This window comes from Gorilla gorilla, chromosome 17, assembly GCF_029281585.2.
Source record: "Gorilla gorilla gorilla isolate KB3781 chromosome 17, NHGRI_mGorGor1-v2.1_pri, whole genome shotgun sequence".
Taxonomy (NCBI): Eukaryota; Metazoa; Chordata; class Mammalia; order Primates; family Hominidae; genus Gorilla; species Gorilla gorilla.
In genome coordinates, this window is record NC_073241.2 from 84,040,199 (window position 1) to 84,062,717 (window position 22,519).

Here is a 22,519-nt window from a genome sequence, read left to right on the forward strand (position 1 = left end):
ATTTCCCTTTACTTTCAAGACTTCACCTCAGGTTGTAATTGAAATTTCACAGTGATATTGTTTGATTGATGTCTGTCTCCCACAGCAGACTGTGGGCTCCATGAAAGTAGACTGTCCATAGCTTTGTTCATCCTCATATTCTCAGTGCCTAACACAATAGTTGAAACATAGTAGGCACTTAATAAATATGTGTTAAATAAATGAATGTGTCCTCTCATGAAATCTTCCCATATGATCTCATTTTAGTGATACCAGCAATATTGGAACACCCCATGGGGTATCATGAGCAGACTGAGGGCATCTTCTTTCACTAGATGTGCAAGCTCTTCTGTGAATTAACTCTTTAAACCACAAAAGCACATTCCTAGTTTTCAGAAAACTGGGACAGTGATTGAACACAGTTGGAATAAAAAGGCTTCCCCTATTGAAACTCACAGCAGCTCAAAGTAAAATTTGACAGTTCTGTTTTTTTGAGACAAAGTCTCTCTCTGTCGTACAGGCTGGAGTGCAGTTGTGGGATCTCAGCTCACTGCAACTTCTGCCTCCCAGGTTCAAGCGATTCTTGTGCCTCAGCCTCCTGAGTAGCTGGGATTACGGCCATGTACCACCATGCCTGGCTTTTTTTTTTTTGTACTTTTAGTAGAGATGGGGTTTCACTATGTTGGCCAGGCTGGTCTTGAACTCCTAACTTCAAGTGATCTGCCTGCCTCAGCCTCCCAAAGTGCTGGGATTACAGGAGTGAGCCACCGCACCCGACCGAGAACTCTTTTAATAATGACCTCCAGTTTAGCGCTTCTAATAGTGTGAATGCCAGGTACACTAAATGGTAGAAATATGAACTGGGGTCTTCCCAGAAACTTTCTGCTACAACTTCTTATGAAGGCAAGAGAAGGCTTAGCTGTAAAGAAGCAATAAGGCATATTCACTACACATCTTTTAGCAATTATTCTGCAATCATGAAAATTCTGAAGAATACAAAATAACTTCAACACCTTTAACAAAGAATTCAGTGAAGATGAAAGTGTTTTGGAAAGTAGATTAACCAATTATTGATATACCATAACTGTTACAGTAGGTAGCTAGTCAGGCATGAGCGGGGCAGGAAAGCCTCTGCCTCCCTAGGAATATCACGCAACCATCAGGTGATGGCCAAGCAGTTATTACACTGCTTCTCTAAAATAATAATTGGTCACTGCTAGTGCGAGGGAAAGGCAGTCTCCCAGTAGAAAAACCTGAAACTGATGATCAATAGGTTCCTGATAAGATCTCAGGAGTTGGGCGAGTGGGCTCAAGCATGCACATTAAGAGGTAAAGTGACGGAGTTGAACTGTTCCTCGTAGGAACATTCAGCTGGTAAGGGAAGAACGCCTCAAGTGAGTATCCATACAACTCCAGTAAACACACTGTGCATAGGGCCCCTCCCAAGTGCTAGCAGGCCACTGTGCATGCAGACAGCCCACCCCAAGGCAAGAATCAGGGGAGAAAGGAAACAAGACCCCAGAAGTATGCCAACATATAAAACCCCAAGTCAAAGGTCAAACTGTGCACTTGATCTCCCAAGCCACCTGCTTGGCCCTCTTCCAAGTGTACTTAACTTCCTTTCATCCCTGCCCTAAAATGTTTTAATAAACTTTCACTCCTGCTCTAAAACTTGCCTTGGTCTGTCACTCTGCCTTATGACCCCTCGGTTGAATTCTTTCTTCTGAGGAGGCAAGAATTGGGGCTGATGCAGACCTGTATGGATTCACCACCGCTAACATAACCATATTCATTTTCCATCATGTTTTTATGACAACTAAAAGCTATATTGTGATGATGATGATGATGATGATGATGATGATGATGAAGTTCCTCAAAATGGGGCTTTGTTATGTAAATAATGAAAAAGTCACTGATGTCAACTGATGAGATTATTTGTGGCCATTTTTTGGTCTTCATTTTCATAGACTTTAGAGAATGTGTTTTCAAGATATTCTCAAGGTGACCTTTCCTTGGTAGAGCATACCTTGCATGCCGTTAAATATACAGACAAACTGGGTATGACTCCTTCAGTCTGATTAGGAATTTTTGTGTAGAGCTCTCCTGTCTATGTACATTTCCTGGACTCTACTTAGCCTATTGGCAAAGGTGCTCTACGCTATGTGTTTAAAAGCATTTATATTAGATGACACTGCTTTAATTTATGTTACATACAGTGAGGCAAAGTCCATGTTAAGTCCTTTCCTTGTGCCATTATAAATGTTTAATTTGGTTCAGGACAGGAAGGCTACCGAAGTTACATCCAAACAAAGCATATGATGTATTACAAGGGAAGTCTGATGTGATGAGGATGCCACCTTGGTCATTTTAAAAAAATGCTAGTTACATTAGAAAGCATAAGACATACACTTTAAATCTTTTACCTCAACTTAAAATAGATAAATGTTAACTTATTTGTCACTCTTTTACAATGAGGACAAGTTCTTTCCTTTGAGTGTGTATGAGTATCGAGTGTCTATAATTTCTAGTTTTAGTTCTGTTAAGTGGAGCAAGAACACAAAACCCTTGCAAAGCCATCTGAATACATAATTCTATATTATTTTTGTTTGTTTGTTTTCAGACACAGTTTCACTCTCGCTGGAGTGCAGTGATGCAATCTTGGCTCACTGCAACCTCCACCTTCCAGGTTCAAGTAGTTCTTGTGCCTCAGCCTTCCAAGTAGCTGGTATTACAGGTGTGCACCACCACATCTAGCTAATTTTTGTATTTTTAGTAGAGACAGCGTTTCGCCATATTGGCCAGGCTGGTCTCGAACTCGTGACCTCAAGTGATCCACCTGTCTGAACCTCCCAAAGTGCTGGGATTACAGGCATGAGCCACCATGTCACAAAATTTACTTTCAATCCTCTAGAATATTTTGGGCCCATACCTGATTTGGCAACAATTTATTTTAGCGACTCATCTTTATCTAGTTGTTACAAAGCATTACATTTATTTTTCTTAGAAATAGTAACTCTCTTTTGCACTCGTATCTTATCAGTATAAACACCTTTCAATTCAATTATATAGTTACACTAAAAATACATCCAACACTAACAGGTTTGGTACTATACGCTAATGAATCTTGGTTTACATGTAACTCAAATAGAGTGGAAGAACACGGACATGCTTGGGAGTAAACACTAGCCTTCTACATGTGTGGACATCAGTCAGCATGTTTTGTTGAGTAGATTGGAGTAAGTCGGTTAAAATGAGGGGCATTGGGACTGGGGGTGAGGCAAAAGTGATGGCAATGATGATTTATTGAAGCTTCTTTAAAAGAGCTTTACTCTATCTACAAATATGAATTATTCTCAGTGTTGATACAAATAACATAGTCACACAAGATGTTGAATATATTGTGGAATTCAAATATTTAAAAGAACGGTGGGGCTGGTAAGAAATGCATTTGCAATATAATATAATGTAGTATAGTTTCATCTCATATCTTTTTCTTAGATGAGTCGTGTTACTTGGTGTTATTATTCTAAGCATTTGATCACCCCAGGTCATGAAAAGCATGACACACTTGTTTTGAGACAGAAAATTTCTCTTACTACATGAATCCAGAAAGCACATGATTCACATTTTATATGCCTTTGAAACGGGAAACGTTCCCTTGTTCCCTTAGCAGGGTGTGTGATGGGGGTGTGGCTCGCTTCTTCAGTGCCTGCTGCTCAAAACTCTAGGGGAGCCCACAGACAGGCAGGCTGTGGGGCTCCAACCTCACTGCAGTGTCTAGGCATGAATGTTTATAGCTCCTGAAGCCCCAGTGGGTTTGTGTTACAGGGTGCTCTCTTGGTTTGCTGTCTATAGGCAGCTTATGTTAACCAGCTCAATTAGACTCTACACCTTGTCACAAGGACAGAGGGCATTCTGTATCCTGGGTTCTTGCCTTGGTGTACCGGAAGAATCAGATCACAGGTGGGCTTGGAGAATGAGTGCCAAGTTTTATTGAGTGGAAATAGCTCTTCACTGATGGAGGAGCCAGAAGGCAGACGGTTTTCCCCTGGAGTTGGGCCGCTCAGGCACATGCCAAACTCCGCCTCTCCTGCAGGTGGATGACCTGCCAGTGTGCCAGTGTTTGTTGGTGTGCTCTTCTGCTGGCATGCTCCCTCCGTGTCCTCTTGATGTCCAGCAGCTTGTCTTCTTCCACTGATGTGTTCCTCTCGCCCTCCAGCAGCTTTCATCTCTGCCTTGCTAGGGTCTCAGCTTTTTCTAGGCCCAAGAGAGGGGTGTGGTGGGCCAGGGTGGTCTTGGAAAATGCAACATTTGGGCACAAAGGCAGAAGTGCCTGTCCTCACCTAGGTCTGTGGGGCTAGGGCCCTAGCCAGGGACCTGCCTTTCTCTACCCAGCATTTCTCTACCCTCCTCCTGTATCACCTTGAAGAGGTAGAGGTTCTGTTTTATTTTAATAACACCACAATTTATTTAACCATTCCTTGATCCACGTATAGAATATTCATGCTAAGCACTCTGCATGTATGATCCTATCTAATCCTAAACAAACTCTTTGCAGAGGTATTATTACTGGATTATACTTATGAAGAAACTGAGATTCACTTTGTAAAGTTTCAAAGTGAAAGAAGCTTGAAAGTCATTGCTGTTATCAATGCTGCACATCTCCAGAGTGGCAGCCTTTGGCTTTATGCTACTAAATATAGTGGTTTCCTTTTTTAAAAATAAACACTTTTTTTTTTTTTTTGAGATGGAGTTTTCCTCTTGTTGCCCAGGCTGGAGTGCTATGGCGTGATCTTAGCTCACTGCAACCTCTGTCTTCCGGGTTCAAGTGATTCTCCTTCCTTGGCCTCCCGAGTAACTGGGATTACAGGCATGTGCCACCACGCCCGGCCAATTTTGAATTTTTAGTAGAGATGGGGTTTCACCATATTGGCCAGGCTGCTCTTGAACTCCTGACCTCAGGTGATCCAGCCACTTCGGCCTCCCAGAGTGCTGAGATTACGGGTGTGAGCCGCCGTGCCCAGCAGGTTTTCTTTTTGTAATGGGGGGCTATTCTGTGCTAGGCCTTTAAATGTAGTTGACATGGGGTCATCACAAGAAGCCTATGAAGTACTATTTATTAAACTATATGGAAGCACAAAGTGTCAGATTTAAATCCAGGTCTGTAGTCCCAAAGTCAGTGATTATCCCACTCTATTCTATAACAGGTACGTTTGCATATGGCACCTGACTGCCACAATTCACTAGCACGTGAGTACACATAAGGTCACATATAATTGATAACCAATCCCACAGGATCTGAGCCCCCCTTCACCGGCTCATCCATGAATTCCAGCTCCTTACAATGTCCTTCACTGCACAGTCATCTTGAAAAGCCAGAGACTGGTCCGAGTCACACTGTTCTTATAGTCACCATTGGCTTTTGGCAAGTTGAGCCCAAGATCTGTGATACCAGCACCCTCCTTTACAAACCTGGGCACTGTGACACAGCTGTCCCTGCAGAACCAGTAATTCCTGACCTGATGGGGGTCCCCAGTGATTCTTCCAGGCACTGAATCTCACACACCTGTGTGAGCCAAGCAGACTGAAAAGGAAGAGGATAACAGCACCCACACATTTCAAGTTTTCTCAGGGCCAAAATACTGCAGAGTTTATGAGCTATCTATCTTAGTCAATTCAGGCTTCTGTAACAAAGTGTAGACTGGGTGGTTTATAAACAACATGAATTTTCTTTTCACAGTTCTGGAGGCTGGAAGTCCAAGATCAGAGTGCCAGCACAGTCAGGTTCTGCTGAGGGTTCTCTTCTGAGTTGTAGGCTGCCAACTTCCCTTTCGATCCTCACATGGCAGAAAGTGGGTGAGAGAGCTCTTGCGAGTCTCTTTGATAAGAACACTAATCCCACCCATTAGGGCTCTACCCTCATGACCTAATCTCTCAATGACCCCCACATTCTGAAACCATCACATTAAGGGTTAGAATCCCAACATATGAATTCTGGGGGGACACAAATATTCAGTCCATTGCAGTATCTTAGTGTTTTCAGTTTGTATGGAGTCTTTTTCTATTATAATCATGTCCATCTCAGTCACAAAGATCTACAGAGACCCACCACTCCCCTCTACCCGCAGGTCCTGTGGTGAGGTCTGTTTCCTCAAGCTGGGATCCTTCTGATTTATGGTGACATGTCTCTCAGCAGCCTCACTTTTCTTCTCTCCACCTGGAGTCGTTGCACAGATGACATGTCAGTGTATGTCTGAGGCCCAATCATGGACATAGTGCTTTGTTTCTCAGGGAGCTGTCCAATATTATAAAAATCAGTAGCTACAGAGAAATGCTTAATGGTGGGGCATTGCCTCCCTCACACACTAGCCACTCCCCTTCTGCAGTCCAGCCCATTCACCACTTTGTAATAACAAGGATCGAATTGAGGGTACATTAGTGTCTTTTGGTGCTGATCAACTTCTTTAAAAATAAAAAAAGTCTCATTTCAGAAAACATGCTGAATTAGGAAGAAGTGGAAAGAAGTGCAGTGGATAAGCAAACCACAATCCTCAGGCCTCAACAAGGCATTCTTTCATTGATCACTGATCACTCTGGGTTCACCTGACTCTAGTCATCAGCATGGCTCCCTAGTCTTGAAGTTGTCCAACCACAGTCAAAGCTGTTTGACCTGCACATGACAAGCAGATTGATTTCTGGATCCTTAGATCATATAAAAACATCACTATCCCTTGTGGTTGGGTTCAGTCTCACCCCATGCCTTTTGGATCTGTACTTTTTCCATGAGAAACACTAGCCTTGAGTTCTCCATAGCAAGAGTCTTACCTTGATTTTTTCTCTCTTTCCCTCAGAAGCCCTGAGCCTCAGCCTCAATGGCACGTTGCCTTGTTATGGGCTGATATACCTTGTTACTGCTACTACACTTCATCCTGTGGTCTGAACGCCTGGACCACAAGGTATGAGCTGCCCTCCCTGCTCTGGAAGGCAACCATCTCTTGGTGGAGAGGAACACTCTCCTGATGACTACTTGCCAATGTGAGGCTTTGATCCAGGGCCTACAGTGCCCACATACCTGTACCTGTACTCCCTGTCTTCACCTGTCTTAGTACTGGTATTTACTCTGCTAACCAATCTTACTAGAGTTAACTTTCCAGATTCTAGTCCCTTCTGTACCAACCTGCCCACTGCCACCTGAACTCTATGTACTCTGGGGAAAAAAAGAAATCAGTTGGGTTGAATTCTCAAACCCAATTGCCCAGTTCCACTCCATACTCATAACATCCAGACATAGAAGCCCTTAGCAAATATAGCATATTCTGACTTACATTGTCCATTCTTCTATGGCAAGTATTTTATGTACATGTAATTATTTGGTTATTCACATATACTAATATTTTTCTCTATATTTAAATTATAAGCTCCTGGCTGGGGACAGTGGCTCACACCTGTAATCCCAGCACTTTGGGAGGCCAAGGTGGACAGATCACTTCAGCTCAGGAGTTCAATACCAGCCTGACCAACATGGTGAAACTCTGTCTCTACTAAAAGTACAAATATTAGCTGGGCATGGCATGCACACAAGAATTGCTTGAGCCTGAGAGGCAGGAGGCTGCAGTAAGTTGAGATTGCACCACTGCAATCCATGCTCGGCAATAGAGCGAGACTCTGACTCAAAAAAATAAAAAATAAAAAATTATAAGCTCCTTAGAGGCAAACATATACTTAGCACAGTCCCTTATTAAAAGTAGTTGTGCAGAGAAGTATGCTAAATTGAATTTAATCACTTATAAGATTAACTTCTGTACCTGTATTCTATAGTGTAATTTCTCAGCTTACTGCCTCATTTATCTTTTCACAAATATTTACTGAGGGCCTGTTGCATGCTGGGTAATCTTCCAGGGGTTACTTTATCAAAGTCAATAGAGGCTGGGCATAGTGGCTCATGCCTGTAACTCCAGCACTTTGGAGGCCAAGGCAGGTGGATTGCTTTAGCTCAGGAATTCGAGACCAGCCTGGGCAATATGGTGAAACCCCATCTCTACCCAAAATACAAATAATTAGCCAAGCATGCTGGCACACCATTGGTCCCAGCTACTCTGGAGGCTGAGGTTGGAGAATTGCTTGAGCTGGGAGAAGGAGATTGCAGTGAGCCGAGATGGCACCACTGCACACCAGCCTGAGTGACAAGAGGGAGACCCTGTCTCAAAAAAAAAAAAAAAAAAATCAGTAGAACAGATTCCTTCACAGATACTACATTGCAGGGGAGTTCAACAATAACTAAATTAAAAAATATAAATGTCATGATGGGGAAAAAGGTGGGGGAAATGAATAGAGAAAGATGAAGAGTGGCATTTACATGAAGTGACACTTGAACGTTTTGTCTCTTTTATAGAATAAGTTTCTGGAGGTCTCCATTTTGTTTGTTTTTTGCATTTATTTCATTTTAAATGTTTGAACAGCATAAGCTACTAATGGACTTTTTAGGCTTTTAGCAAACACTTTTTGTAAATAGTTATGTAAATATATCAGACTTTTGAAAACCACCTACTTTTTAATTTTTTTCCCTTACACATTAAACATGGAAAAAAGAAAACAAAACAAATGGATTTTAGTAGATAAAGGATATTATCAAATTAGTTTTCTTTTTAACAGCCCTCTGGCTTCAACATTTTCATGAGCATCATTTATTTAACAGACAAGATCATCTATAATCCTTTTTGGTTTCAACAGCAGTGTCTGATTGACAGTAGCAAACTCTACTTACTGATCATTTTTCCCAAACCCAAACCCCACTGCCCTGATGCTTAGCTGGCTGACATCCCTGAAAATCTTTGGTGATAATCATTAGAAGAATCACCAGAAACAGGGAGGCTCTTTGGAGCTACCTTGTGTGCTAACCTGGCGCAGGCACTAGGACCGCCCAGGAGCCGATAGGCAGCCACGCTTCACAGCCTGTCAGAGGGACTGAGCCGCCTTTGCTGTTACACAGGAAGAGAGCAGGCAGCATTAGTATCGGCTCAGCATCCTTCCCCCTTCTGTTCGATTAGAAGGTATTTACTTGCTATTTATCACTCAGGCTTTGAATACTGTCACGTGCCTTTAGTGTTCCCTTAATATGATGCTCTGAAATGCTGTCCAGCACCTATTGGGTTACTATATTATTTTATGTTAATTTCCACAGCTGATCGAAGCAACAGTGCCATAAAGAAATGGGCTAGATATTTCCAGAGGCTGCAATCTGGAGGCGTTTGGAGGTGTGAGTACGTTGGTCACAGATCTCTAATGTGTTGGCTGTATTAATCGTGTCTCTTGACCTTCCTCTTCTTCGTTGAAAGAGCCAATGTGAGATGCCATCTGCATATTTCATTCATAAAGGAAATGCAACTAGATGGTGACAGAAACCGCTAATGATGGGCCTGAAACTCTACTTTGGAGTGGCTGTGGTTTCCTCTTCCAGCCTGTGGGTTTGCAAGAGAAGCTGGGTTTGCAACTGAGTTTGGATGGGAAAGAGATTTTGCTCAGGGCTGCAGACTGCGTGCGTGGATTCTGCTTTCTGTTTTCAAAGCTCAAAGACTGTCCTTTCTAATCATTGCCATGGTGCAGTGTAGGAGTCTTTTTATGCTTTCTTTATTTCTGCAAATACTCCTATCATAGATGTAGACTGCCAGAAAGCTATTAAGTCATTTGGTGCCCCACAGTGTAAAGCCACTGAAGAGAAATCTAGTTTGCTTTTTCTTAACCATATACCATATACTTTTTCCTGACTCAATACCACAGCTAATAGATGGCACACAGAAACATTAAAAAACGATGCTAATCTAAGATTCTTTTTTCCTGTTCAAAAATAATTTTGATTATGCATGATAAGAGAGTAGTTTGCTATTAGAAAACCCAAATGATTATGATTTTATGGGGGAGATGGAAAATTCTTTTTGAGTATTTTACAAATCAATTGAAGGTGCTTTTTAAGAGCCTTGGTGCCAATTTTATGCATTCAAGGCTCTTTTAAAACTTTAAATCCTTCCCAAACTGTTAGATGTGGTTTTGACCACAGTAATTAGTTTAAATTTGTATACATTATGCCAAAATGTAATAGGCAAGTGTATTCATAAATGAACAAAATATTGAGTTCTGCTAGTGGTCAATTCATGGTAAGATAAACATGTAAGATAAAATTCATTGTAAGATGAACAGTACCAACAAAATTTATTTCAGGGAAGAAAATATTTAACTAAGACACAATGCAAGGCATCAACATTAAAAGTGTGACTTTAATGAAAAACATTTGTTAAATAATTTTTAAAATACTTCAAAAAAGTATATGTTTAAGTTTCTTGTATTTGATATATTGAAATATCCTAAATGTGATTTCAAAATGTTTAGGTATCAAAGTTTTGAAAATGTATCTATAGTTCCCTTAACACTCTTTATTTGGTAAACAAAAGAGGGGCAGAGGATATGAGGGAGAAAGAGACTAAGTTTTACTTTACTGTTTTTTAAATATTTTAAATATTCTGATATAATATTTACTATATAGGTATGCTACCTATACTTTTTAAATGTAACTAAAATTACTAATGATTGTAATTATTAATTTGCAGTATCTGTAGCAAATGAAAATAAATATATCAAAAACATGTTTATATTGCTATATAACATTTCTTAGGCAGAGAAAGTCATTTTTTCTAGATAGTGATTTGCTTCTGAAGAAAGTTAGGGAAATTAGATTGGGGGTGGTAGTAAACTTTCATTAGTTTCTGGGCAAAAGTAATTTTTTAAACCTATTTTTGCATTGGTGCACCTACAATTTATTTTCAAGTTTGTGTATATTACATATCTTCATAAACTTTGTGTTATTAAAGTTTTCTCCTTTCTCTTTTTAAAATGCTTCCTATATTCCAAGTCTGTAAAGATGACTCAATTCTTCAAATTAAAACTTAGTTTTGAAAATTCCTACCCATCATATAATGATTTGCAGCCTTAAACTTCAGTTTCATGTCAGACTCATCATTACACATGTCTTGTTAATAATTTTAAATAACTTCATTTTATGTTAAGTATAAAGATTCATTGAATTCAATGATGATGGGGGAAAAAGTCCCAAGATGTATGTTTTTATTCAGAATTTGACAGACACACTTTTCAGGACATGAATTTTGAACTTTCTTCCTGAATTTAAGTCCTAAAATTAAGTCCACTGGCTTGACCTAATCAAATGAAGACAGTTGGCACAGTGCTTAGCAGAAGTTCAGAATTACTAGCAAACAAATGGGACTTAAGCTAAGAAATAAAATGTAAAGGCTAAAATGAATTTGTTAGAATGTGAAAGTAGTGATTGTCTAATGACAATCACTACTTTGTCAATGAGTTTGATGCCTGAGGATATCCCAAGGCCTTGAAAAGTCTTACAGCCCAAGAGATTCAGGTAGATATCAATATTATACAGATTTACTTGGTAGTGTTAAGGTTGACATTTCTAACAGATGGATTTTAACATACATATTTTTGGCAAAAAGAGTTCCAATAAATAGTAAATCTCATTCCACCGATTTCACCAACAGCAGTACTTTTCCATCCAAAAAGACAGACAACATTCCCTAACAGAAATTCTTTCGTGAATAGAATACTTAGACATTTCTAAAAGACAGATTTTGCATTATTTCTACATAGAAAAATGTAGCATTTACAGTACTAAGCCATCCAGAAGAAGCTAACATAAAGGAAGAAGAATCAGCAAAATTATTCTAGTATTGCAGTTTGCTTTTTCAAATTTTTTTTTCTGAGCATCTGTATAAGTAAGAAAATATATCTCCTAGTAGAAACCACAGAAAAATGCAATAAGTCATCCAGGGACCAATGGTAGACCTGTGGGAGACAGTGTTTACTGCATGGATGAGAAAAAGAAATGTGGAAGAATAACAAACGGTCCTTTTTTATTTGTCATGAAAGATAATTCCAATTGTAATATGAGTTTTTAAGAATCTGTTGGCCACATACACATGCCACAATAAATAGGAATTACATGTAACTTGAGATTTTCCCATTATGATTTCCCCTTAAATAAAAGACTTAAAGGAAAGAAAATGAGAGTATGTAAGTGATGTGTCATCTCCACATCAGTTATAGTTGTGTGAACTGGGAGGCACAAATTATGTATTTTGTTGGAGTTTGGCCAAAGGGAAAGTTGTTATCCATCATATAGTTTTGGAAGAAGTTTTTCTCCAGAGCAAAGGTTTTGTTGTTTCCAGAACTGGATATTACTTATAAAGAAATAAGTTTATAGATATAGCAGAAAGCTTTTAAATATATGAGATTCAGTTTTGAGTGTAAAGGACACATACGCAATGTGTTCATGCATTTGTTGATATGCAAGTTTATCCAAAACATTGCTTTAACTTGTCCCTCCTGGTTGACACAACTATAACTGATGTGAACATGGGAGATGATTAATATACCTTCACTCCTTTTCCCTTAAATATATTAGTTGATAGGGAGGAAGTTAACACTAAGGAAACTTGTTGTTAAATATTAATCATGGTTTCACAGATGTTTAAATTGCAAATAAGATTTGCTCCTTCACATAATAGTGAACATTGGAGTTTGCACGCTGGAATCAGTGTAACATTTTTTGGACACAGCAATTAATGTCTTTGAATTATTTTTCATTAATATGTATTAATGATCTCTTGCTGTATTGCAAGTATGGGAGTTGGAGCAGTAAACAAGTTATGTCCCCCCTTGCACAGTTTCCATCATTTTGTGAAGGAATAGAGGCAAAAAGCAAGCAATTAAATATTATTAACCAAATGCATTGTTACTAAACTTATGTTGTTATTATTACTATAATTTATTGCCAATTAAATAAACCAGAATATATCTGATAAGTGCTAACTGGAAAATTAAAAGAGGATACTGTGATAAGGGATGGCTTTGTGGCATTTTCAGTTAGGGTTGTTTGGAAAACTTCCTGAAAAAGTGATGTATCATCAGGGATCCAGGTGAAAAAGTTAGCCAGATAATGAGAGGCACGGTGCTACAACAGCAAGTGTGTGGATTTAGAAGCAAACCTGCTGCAGTTTAAATCCATTCTGTGTCATTCTGAAACTTTGAAATCTTGAGCAATTTACCCTTGGAGCCCGTTTCATAAAATGTTACAGAATTTTGACAAGAGGAAAAATGAGATGATATATGTTGAGTTTCTATGACACTATGGAAGAATTTAATTTCCATGATGACTTACGAAGTGCTACGACTTTATGAACTAACTCCTTCAAATACTTCATCCAACAAACAAGTATTTGATTGTTTTACTACTCCTGTACCACTTTCTTTAAATTTTTTGGGTGAATTCTTTCACAGAGTTGAGGGAGAAAAGACTGGCACTTCCACAGACAACAGAAAAAGAAAGAATTGTTTCCGAATCTTCTCAACAGCAAGCCTCAGCTAGGATCTTTGTTAGATGCAGATGTTATTAATTTTGCTTATTTCCCCAGAAACCACCAACACACTGGTTGATGGGTGTTGATTATGGTGCTGCTCCTCTCAGGCAATGCTGGAGTGAGATGACTACATCCACGGAGGTTAGACATAGCCTCTGGAAGGACTGTGCTTACTGGGCTCAGCCCATCACATCCCACTTCTTGAGAAGTTGAGTGCGATGCACATGGCATTTCATAGTGCACAGCACAGGTTTCAGGCTCAAGTAGAAGAGGCAATTGATAAAGATAAGTATTTCTTTGATAAATTTATGGATAAAGAAGGTAGTTCATTGATACTTGGAGAATTCACATCTAAAGATGCTCGGGGTTTTGTCATCTCATAGGCGTGCAGCCATGAAATACATACCTGCACACAAACATGCACATGTATTCCCCCAAGCAACTGCTATACATTTTTTTTAAGTAGAAAATTGCTATGGTGTGATTTTAAGTATTTTCCTTCTATTGTTCTTGACACTACAGTTATGCATAGGATCAAAATGGTTCAACAATATTTTTCCCCAGTTATTTCAAAGGAAAACCTTCCTCCTGGATTCTATCAGCTGGCTGTATGTGAAGCTACTTTATCAAACAAAAGTCAAAACAGAAAACTAAACTAAATTTTTTTTTAAATGGAAAAGTCTGGCATAGAAAAGAGGCATGGTTGGGGGAAAATGTCTGTGATGGGTTTGGACTTGATTGAGACAACTTTCCAATCTTGTAAAAGAAAATGGAATTCCCCTGAGTGGCAGCCACAGACAAATTGACATGTTCAGACTAAAATGTGTCCTTGTTCAGAACCAGGAAACAGCAAAGGCTCTTGCTGGGGATAAAATAAGCAGTGGGAGAGAGTTAGGCCAGGAGTAAAACTCAAGTTTATGAGACCTTGTGCTGCTACTGTTTAAAATGTACCTGCGGCTCTGAGGTGCCCCACCGGCGTGTTATTGGAGATGTAACTCGATCTACTTGGGGCCTATTCTTTATTGCTATGTATTGGGATTGGGTTTTATGATAATCAACAGTATCAGGTAGTTATTTTGTCATTTTCTTCAAAAATTTATCTATTATTCAACTATTATGCTTGGAACAATTCTGGAACTTATGTTTATTGCAAATAAAACATTAGAAATCTGGAAGGAATAAGTGAGTTCAGGAGGTCTACTAATCCCACATATAGTATAATCCTGAATATAAGTAGTAATATTGACTGCAAATAATAAAAAAATTTATTAGGATTGTATAATTCTGAGAGAAACAATAGATAGAGAATTAGATAGATAGATATAGATAGATAGATAGATAGATAGATAGATAGATAGATAGATAGATGATACGTAGGTAGATAGATAAACAGATAGATAAAATCCCTAGTAACACATCAACATTTAAAGACAATCTTCAAGGTATGCATCTAGCAGCTTGCATAATTCTTTCTCTCCCACATTTTAATTCAGTCAATTGAGTATTTATTTAAAACACCAAATTATTTACAACTTTGTTTTAATTATGACAACTATGATTCCTTCCAGTGTCACTATGAATTAATCTACCAGTAAATGTCATAAAGCAATAAGGGCAAGAGGTCATGAAATATAAATATATTTTTTCATGTAAATATTCATTTGCAAAGACGAGACTATAATCCAAATGTTGGATGGCGCCAGAACCATGGCATAGTGGCCAAAATGTGTGCTCTTTAGGGAACATACTTTTATAAATTCATATTTGGTTTTTCCAATGTGATTTTAGTGGTGAGGAGTATCATGTGTGTAAATGTGGGGAATTTTTATTTACGTCAAAAGTTGGATGTCAAAATAAAGGTAAAACTGGCTGAGTCTCACAAAATACTGATGAAGCAGGAAAAATTTTAAAAATTTTAGAAGCATCCAAAAATTCAACCAGGTCAAGAAAGACATGACTTAGCAACAGCATATATAGAAAATTACTTAGTAGTTTGAATTCTCAGTAAACTCAATGTGAGTGGACAATGCGATGTGGCTACTAGAAAAGTTAATGTGATGTGGCTACTAGAAAAGTTAATGCATGCTTACTTAGGCTACACTAAAGGTAACAAGGTATCTAGAACATGGGAGGTGACAGCCCAATAATACCGCATTACCGGCTGGGTGCCGTGGCTCATGCCTGTAATCCCAGCACTTTGGGAGGCTTAGGCAGGGGGATAACTTGAGATCAGGAGTTCGAGACCAGCCTGGCCAACATGATGAAACCCCGTGCCTAATAAAAATACAAAAATTAACCAGGTGTGGTGGTGTGCTCCTGAGGTGGGAGAATTGCTTGAACCTGGGAGACGAAGGTTGCAGTGAGCCGAGATCACACCGCTGCATTCTATCCTGGGTAAGAGAGGTATCAAAAACAAAAACAAACAAACAAACAAAAACCTACTGTACTACTGTATTACTCAGTGATTCTGTTTCCAGTTCTGGGCTTCTCACATTAGGAGGGCTCTAGATTCATTAAAAACCATATCAAGGAGGTTTTTAAGAGGATGGAGAAGTTTCAAACTTTTTCAAAGGATGAACAGAGGATATTTTGTTTGGTGAACAGAATGGTTAAGAGTAACCTTGATTCTTACTTATGATCTGTCGTTAACAATCTGAATGCTATTACATGAAAGAGGAAGGAGACTTGTACTTTAGGGCGCAGTAAGAGAACTTTTCTAGACCAATAGTGGAATCTCAGTGAGAGCTCAGTGGACCTCATTAGGGATGGTGACTCCTGTGGCAGAGAGGTGTGTTTCATGGCAATGTGGTGCAGAGGGAAGAATATGGTTTGAGGAATCAGATAGATCTGAGGGCACCTCTGAAGGGTGCCACTTATGACTTATCTCTGTGATCTATACTTAAAAGAAAAATGGAAAGAGTGCCTTTCAAGGTTACCAGAAAGACTACATGAGATAATATATGTAAAGCACTGAAAACAATAGGTATACTGTAAACGTTAGTTCTTTTTTTCTTCCTTCTGTCTCTGGCAGTGATTAACCTTTGAGTGAGAACCATTTCAGGGTGAGTTTACTAAGGATTCAAGTTTCCAAACAGTGACTGAACTACGTGACTTCAATGTACCTTACTTACCTCATTGAAATTCCATGTAAAAACTTAATACTGGATTACTTTATAGGAGTTGTGTAAGTTCTTTAAAAGGTAATGTTTGTTGCCTGTATTAGTGCATTCTCATTATGCTATAAAGAACTGCCCAAGACTGGGTAATTTATAAAGGAAAGAGGTTTAATTGCCTCACAGTTTGGCATGGCAGGGGAGGCCTCAGGAAACTTGCAGTCATGGCAGAGGGCACCTCTTCACACGGTGGCAGGAGAGAGAATGAGCCTAGCGAAGGGGAAAGCCTGTTATAAAACTATCAGATATCGTGAGAACTAACTCACTATCACCAGAATAGGACGAGGGAAACCACCCCCATGATTAAATTATCTCCACCTGGTCTCTGTCACGACATGTGGGGATTAGGGGAATTACAATTCAAGATGAGATTTGGGTGGGGACACAGCAAAATCATGTCATAGTCTATGCAATGTGTTCATAAACACTAGCTTATAGAAAATGTAAAGAAATCTTTGGAATCTAACTTGTTATGGAAATCATTGGTGAACCAGCTGCATAATAAAGTGAAAGAAGATAGCTTCAGTATATTGATACTTCATGACAGCTCATCTATGAGACCTGCAGATGTCCTGAAAGTTAGAATGGAACTAATTTAAAACATTTCACTTTACATGAAACAGACTGTATTTTTATAAGCAAGGTCCAATATACTAGAAATCTACTTTTTAATGTTAAGTTGAATAATAATTCAAGTAAGAAAGATTCTAGACCTACTCTTTCCCCCAAGTTACTCAATAGCCTATCGTATTTTAAATAAAAACTCAAGTATCATAAATCTGAGGGTTGCAAAGTATATTTAGTATTCCAGTTTAAGTTATCTAGGTGATACTGCCATTAAACTGATGACCACAACATTAAGAAAAAGTGGTTGGCCGAAGAGAATTTTGAATACATCTCACACTGAAGTATGGCATCATTTTTGCTTGTTTTCAGGTTTCCAAAAATTCATGATGTTTAGCAGTAAGATTTTCCCCACAGCCTGCCTTTTAAACTAGCCTGCGTTATGAACATCTATCACACAGACTCCATCACTGTTCTTCCTGTTCGCTAACATTCAGCAGAGTTGATTTCAAATTGTTTCACAAAAAAAGCCCTGTTAGGAAGTGGATTTCTAATTTCACACATGATTAAAAGTAAACACACAAAAAGGCCATTTTATCCATATTTTGAAGGGCACATAGGTTTAATTCTACAGTAATAATACTTGAGGAAACATTGTTTTAGGTCCTTGTAAAACATATTATGATTTATATGATTTTCTTTGTATAAACACTTCTACCTTCAAATTGTGTCATTAATTTTACAGTAATTTCATTTATTCTGTAAGGGCAACTCTACCTTTTCAACCATTATGCCAGTTTTGAAATATATCTATTTCGTAAAGAATCTCTAGACTGCTAATGGGTTTTGCCTGTTGGCAAGGATACAGCAGAATAAATAATAACTAAAAATCCATGTTGACCTGTTGTCTTCATTGTCATATCAAAATAAGATTTTATTTTTTTAAAGAAAGAGTTTCTATTTTTGTTTGTTTGTTTGTTTTGAGACAGAGTTTTGCTCTTGTTGTCCAGGCTGGAGTGCAATGGCACAATCTCAGCTCACTGCAACCTCCGCCTCCCGGGTTTAAGCATTCTCCTACCTCAGTCTATAGCTGGGATTACAGGCATGTGCCACCATGCCCGACTAATTTTTGTATTTTTAGTAGAGACAGAATTTCATCATGTTGGCCAGGCTGGTCTCGAACTCCTGACCTCACGTGATCCGCCTGCCTCGGGCTTCCAAAGTGCTGGGATTACAGGTGTGAATCACTGTGCCCAGCCCAGAATTTATATATATATTTTTAAATCTAAATTTGTTAAATACAAATTGACACAGAACAGTAGAGAGTCAGGTGTATATATAAAATAAAAAGCAAAATATAAGTCTAAGACACAGAAAATTTTGGAAAGCTAACTTTGATTTCAAATTCAACTTCATAAATATGATTTGGGATTTCCTTAGTGGGTGAATAAGGGCAGGCAATTAAGGTCCATTCTCTTACTTTTCAAGAGCTTCGGTTCTGGTAGTGGGGTGCCTCGGAGGCAGATAGCAAAAGTGTATGCATTAAAACAAGTTTTGTGTAAAGGATTTGTTAGACAAAAAACCAAATATTTGTGGGTGAGTTCTTAATACTAAATAAAGATATTTGTATGTTGTTTTAAACAAATTTAGATTTGCCTTTTAGATATAATCACATGCATTACTATAAATTATTTTTTCCTTTTAATATAGTCAGGAAAAATCCACAGCATTTAGCAACAGCACACCTTTGGATAAAACTGTTTATAGTTATATGTTTCGTTTCAGCATCAGTGAGAAAATATACATTATTATGCCACCGTTTAAAATGCTGGTGCTCCTTTATTTTATATAGTGTTTTATTGTTTCATATGTGGAATATTAAAATCACCTTAACAGCTGGCCAGATGAGATAATCACACTCCACGCTACAGCTCCCTGACTACAACTAAAAACTCTGCATAAAATATGGCAGGTTTGAAGGTCTCTGCAAGGGCTCTGAAAAGTGGATAAGAATAAGGGGACTTACACGAAAGCCAGAAATAGAGGGGAGACTGAGCAGTGCATTTCCTGGGGTTTTTATTTATATTTTGTATATACCAACAGGCTCCAGATCAGTCTAAACTGCAGAGCTTTGAATAGGAACACACCAAAAAAACTCCAGAAAAGTTCACTTCCTCTGGCCAGAAGACGGGAGTGGGGTAGGGGTGGGGAGGCTACAGAAAAGCCTTTAGACTCTTCTTGGCCATCTCCATCCAAGTGTCAGCAAAGAACTAGCAGCCCTCCCCTCCCTCTCATGGGGGTGGCATTGGGGATGGCAGCCTCAGTGGGGTGAAGTTTTGTTATCTTTTACTCTTGGCCCCCTCAGCTAGAAAGACAATCTCAGACCCTGAGGGGTGGAGCCCATGGTAACTGTCAGTCCAGAATCCTCTATCTAGCAAAATTAAATCTCTCAGAAATAGAGCAAATTGAGAAAATTATCAATTGAAAACTAAACGAATTCATCACTAGTAGGTCTACTTAAAGGAAATACTAAAGGAAGTTCTTTGAGTGGAAGGGAAATGGTTAAAAGGGGAAACCAGCTGGGTGTGGTGGCTCATGCCTGTACTCCCAGCACTTTGGGAGGCAGAGGCAGACTGAGCACTTGAGGTCAGGGGTTTGAGACCAGCCTGGCCAACATGACAAAATCCTGTCTCTACCAAAAATACAAGAAGTTAGCCAGGCCTGGTGGTGCACCCCTGTAATCCCAGCTACTTGAGAGTCTTAGGCAGGAGAATTGCTTTAACCAGGGGGACAGAGGTTGCTGTGAGCCAAGATCACACCACTGTACTCCAGCCTGGAAGACAGAGTAAGACTGTGTCTCAAAAACAAACAAACAAACAAAAAAAAACAAAAAACAAAAAACAAAAAACAAAAAACACCACCAAAGGAAACCTGCCTACAAATTCAGGAATTTTTGTTTAAAAATTAGTAGAAATCTTAAATAACTGAGTAAACAACATGGGCTGTTTTTCACCTCTTATATTCGTTATAACATATACAACTATTAAAAACAAAAAGCATAACATTGCCTGATGGACTTTGTCACAGGCTGACATAGTTACCTGTGAAAACTGTAACATCAAGGAGACAGTCTACAGGGACTTATTTATTTGTAAAGTTTCTATTTATTAGTGCTATTTGGAATACAAAATATCACTCTAACAAGATTAGGGAAAATTAAAAGGGAAGCATAAATACAAGGGGCCTAGAATGATTAAGTTTAAATATTTACCTAGTAAGAATTTCGAGATAAGAGACTAGGGAGAAAAGGAGAGGAGTGATATTCTAAGGGTTAGTGACCAAGAGCTTTCCTGAAAAAGGCCAGAAGGAAGATACTAAGCACACTTAACCCCAAGAAGGATATCTAGAAAGGAGCCTACATCCTCAATATATTAGAGTTAGATTGTGGAACACCAATGACAAGATAAAATTTGAATGAGTTTAAAAGCAAGGTGGATGGAAAATGGAGGCAATTGTTTGATTTATAGCATTCTAAAGTATCTTGTATTGCTTGAGAAAAGGTTAATTCTGTTCATTAGCTTCAGACTTTGTTAAGTGTGTTATAAAGTTGTTGAAAAGGAATAAGAGGGAATTTTTAAAGCCTGATTAACCCATAGAAAGCAGGCAAATGTAATAGTAAAAACAAGCAAAACAACAACAAAAACTTAGTAAATGGAAAGCACAAAATAAATCCACCATCAGAGAACATGATACTATAAGTGAATTAATCTAATCAACTTTAGATTTAAAAAAAATAATCCACTTATGTGCTTCTTATAAGAGATACCCTTAAGACAAAAGGACAAAAAAAATATTGAAAGTTAAGACCAGCCTCACATTAGTGATTGTTCAGTTAATGCCGTTTGCCTTAAATGACTCTCGAAGAGTTCTAATTTACTGAAGACTCTTTTTCTCCATTTGGTATAATTTGCTAAGGAAAGATGCAATAAGAAGTGATAATTTGGGTTTTTTTTAGGTAAAGTCATGCTCACCAGTTTACTTAATATAAAATTTTCTGGTCAGAAAATATCTCAAAAAACAAATTTATATATTCATAATTCTAATTGTACATTGTGTTTGGGTAAACCCAAACAGAGTGAAGAGGTTGTGTCTTTTATGACGTTTTAGTCTGTCACGTACATCACTGTTTCCATAGATTTAGGAAGTGCTCTTGTGTTTAGTTTTTATTTTGCCCTGAAGACGTTATCTGGACTTATAACTATGTTCAAGTGTATTTGGAATGAAAAATTAACCATAAGTTCTGAAAAGTTGAGAAACAGGTGCTGACATGGACTGCGCCTTCCGACAAATGCACGGTTCTCCGCCAATGCCCTCCCGTCATCAAGTCCTCCTCACTTGACAAGTACAATAAACTGTCATCATGCTATAGTTATGAGCGTGCTGCATTTACTTCTTTTTTATTTTTTAATTACCTATATGATATGGTTTGGATGTGTGTCCCCTCCACATCTCATGTTGAAATGTGACCTCCAGTGTTGGAGGTGGGGCCCGGTGGAGGTGTTTGGGTCACGGGGGTTGATGTCTCATGAATGGCTTGGTGCCCTCCCGTGGTTATGAGTTCACATGGGAGCTGGTGTTGATGGAGCCTGACTCCTCCTCCTCACTCTCTCGCTCCCTCTCTTGCCATGTAATGTGCTGGCTCCACTTCACCTTCTGACATGAGTAAAAGCTTCCTCAGGCCTCACCAGAAGCAGATGCCAGCACCAGGCTTCCTCTACATCCTACACAACCATGAGTCAAAATAAACCACTTTTCTTTATAAATTACCCGGTCTCAGATATTCCTTTATAGTAATGCAAGAACGTACTAACACACTACATGACTTTGTTTACATTGTTACTGTTTTTCTATCTGTAAAAGCTTTTGAGAATCTTGGATTGGGATAAAACACATCGTCATTTTTGCTACTGAAGTAACAGTCATATGTATTTTTTCATTTGAAATTATTTAATTTGGCAATAAGGATTTTAGGAATAAATTCATGTCACTAAATAAGGGATAGGTATAATACACAAATGTCTAACAAGCAGATATGAAATGAAGCCTGGAATAGCAATAATCGTAGTAGGGAAATAAATTTTAAAGCAGAAAAAATTTAGGATTTCAAGGGACTGTGAAATAATTGTAAAAGTTATAATTCATTAGTTCAATATATGCTGAACCTGTAAGTACCTAAAGATGTAGCCTAAAATGTATTAACAGAATATATAGAGCAACAAAAAAATGGGCAAATCCACAATCATAGTTAGAGATTTGACCAAAGTTCTTTCAGAAACTGGGCAAAAATTCATAATGATATAGGAA

The 22,519-nt window shown here is 38.5% G+C and overlaps 1 protein-coding gene across 2 annotated transcripts in view; it reads left to right on the forward strand.

Annotated features, from left to right (window-relative positions):
* The first annotated feature begins 8,950 nt into the window (after positions 1 to 8,950).
* RAB27B (RAB27B, member RAS oncogene family) overlaps positions 8,951 to 22,519 on the forward strand; it is a 176,348-nt gene continuing 162,779 nt past the window's right edge. The window contains exons 1-2 of one of the 2 annotated variants that reach the window (XM_055368170.2): positions 8,951 to 9,029; positions 9,161 to 9,239. The gene's annotated coding sequence lies outside the window, so the exon portion shown is untranslated. The remainder of the gene's footprint in view (positions 9,030 to 9,160; positions 9,240 to 22,519) is intronic. The other variant, XM_019013739.2, reaches the window with a different exon arrangement.